Here is a 2,456-nt window from a genome sequence, read left to right as displayed (position 1 = left end):
TAGTGTTGTATAAAAATTATTCTTTTTTATAACAAATTATAGTTTTAGAGATATAAATATGAATAAATAAATAATAAAATAAAAAGTGCTGTTATTCTGGGATTAAAATATTTATAACCGTAGTACACATTGAATTATGCTGGGCTGCAAGTGCCTATATTAAAGTGCATGTGCTATTTATTATATTGCTATGGTGTGTACATGGTCAATACTACATATTAATACAAGTGATTAATGTAACGTGATCTAATTAGTGCATTAGTGTGGAGCAACACCTTTCTCAGGCTCCTATTCATTCACGTACTTCACAGTACCTGATCTTCTCAGCCGGTCCCCCTTGCTGGTACTGATCAGGCCCAACGCTGCTTGGCTTCCAAGATCGGACATATTTGGGCATTTCCAGCGTGGTATGACCGTACCGACGTTAAGCCCTCTAGGTTATTTACTCCAACACCAATATTTAAAATCTATCAGGTGTTGGATACATATTAACTTTTGTGGAATACTAGTGGTTAGCGCGGGGGGGGAGAGGAAAAGGTGGGGAGGGGGGGCAATGGGGGAAGGAAGTAGGAGTGTGGGAGTGAGGTAGGGGGGGAGGGGGGGCCGTAAAAACAGCCATATCTATATGTGTTAAACCAGAATGGAGGGGGAAGTACTATACGTTTACTATCAAGGCTGAGCCGGAAAATTATTTTGGTACCGTGTCATAAAAAGGGAGCGATCTCGTAGTTGTCGTTGAATCCTTTCGGCTGTAATGTCTGTAATTGGAATATCCAATACATCTCACGACGTGACAGTTTGTTGGCGAGATCCCCTCCTCTATCTCCTAGTTTCACCAATTCGATGGCCTTGAAAGTCAAGGATTCCGGATTTGAATTGTGTGTAGACATAAAGTGTTTGGAGACAGCATGGCTCTCCACTTTATTCCTGATGTTTCTCACATGTTCCTGTATCCTCATCTTCAGAGGTCTCTTCATTTTCCCAACATATTGTTTGCCGCAATCGCACTCCAGGAGGTATATGACCGATTGGGTGTTACAGTCCATGTATTCCTTGATCTTATATTCTTTTTTCTTTTCCATATCTGTAAAAGACTTCCTATTAGGACATTGCATCGCCCACATTTGTAGGAGCCCACACATTTAGGCCATGTCTGTTCCCTCTCTTGATTATTCCTCAGCATGATCGGGGCTAAGAGATCTTTCAAGTTCTGTGATTTCTTAAAAATTATTTCTGGGCGAGGAGGGAGGATTTCTTTAAGAATGGGATCCATGAGTAAAATCCTCCAGTGATTCCTGAAAGATTCCCGGATGGATTTCTCATGACGGTTAAAAGTTGTTAGAAATGCTGTGGATTCTTTTGGTTTTTCCCTTGTTCTGTATTCCAGCAGGTCCCGTCTTTCAATCATATTTGTTCTGGTGATGGCTTCTCTTAGGATGGAGTCCGGGTATTCCTTCTGTTTGAATCTGTCCTTATACATCTCAAGCTGTAGTTGGCAATCCTCCGGTTTGCTGCAATTTCTTTTGATTATACTGAACTGGGAGAAAGGAATGTTGTTCTTCCAACTTTTGAGATGGTTGCTCTTATAGTGGAGGTAGCTGTTGGTATCTACCTGCTTGACAAAGTTTTTAGTTGTGATTCTCCCGTTCTCTCCTGTGAGATCCAAATCCAAGAATTCAATGTGCTCTCTACTTGTGTTGGATGTAAAAGCGAGATTCATTGTATTGGTGCTGATATGTTTTAAAAATTGATTAAAACATTCCATATCCCCATCCCAGATTATTAAAATATCATCAATGTACCTCCGATAAAAGATGATATTGCTGTTAAAAGCCTGATGGTCAAAAATAAAACATTTTTCCCAACAACCCATAAAAAGATTCGTGAAAATTGGCGCGAAAATCGTGCCCATGGTGGTGCCACACTGTTGTAGGTAAAACTGATCCAGAAATTTAAAATAGTTGTGATGGAGAATAAAATACATGATGTCACAAATAAAATCCCTGTGGTTATCTGTTAGTGTGCTATCGTCATCCAGATATTCCTTACATGCTGTTACTCCCTTTTCATGTTCAATGCATGTGTAAAGTAGTGATGAGCGAGGTTCGGTTTTACTCGGTTTTACTCGGTTTTACTCGGTTCTCAAAACGGCATCTTATTGGCTATCCAAAACACGTGACATCCGTGAGCCAATAAGATGCCGTTTTGAGAACCGAGTAAAACCGAGTAAAACCGAGTAAAACCGAATCCGCTCATCACTAGTGTAAAGTGATTGAACATCAATTGTAACCCACATGTATGAGTCCTTCCATTCGATATCTTTTAGGAGGTTTAATACCGACGTTGTATCCTTGAGGTATGACGGGAGATTCTTAACATATGGTTTTAAAAAGACATCAACGTATTCGGATAAGATAGAGGTAAGTGAGTCTATACCCGCCACTATTGGTCTTCCG

The 2,456-nt window shown here is 40.1% G+C and overlaps 1 pseudogene; it reads right to left on the bottom strand.

Moving 5' to 3' along the window:
* Nucleotides 1-302: 302 nt before the first annotated feature.
* LOC134912785 (5S ribosomal RNA) lies at nucleotides 303-421 on the bottom strand (annotated as a pseudogene).
* Between the last annotated feature and the right edge of the window lie 2,035 nt (nucleotides 422-2,456).

Source organism: Pseudophryne corroboree, chromosome 4 (genome assembly GCF_028390025.1).
Source record: "Pseudophryne corroboree isolate aPseCor3 chromosome 4, aPseCor3.hap2, whole genome shotgun sequence".
Lineage (NCBI taxonomy): Eukaryota > Metazoa > Chordata > Amphibia > Anura > Myobatrachidae > Pseudophryne > Pseudophryne corroboree.
The sequence above is the reverse complement of the archived record's forward strand: the minus strand, read 5'-3'. Positions and strand labels throughout refer to the sequence as shown.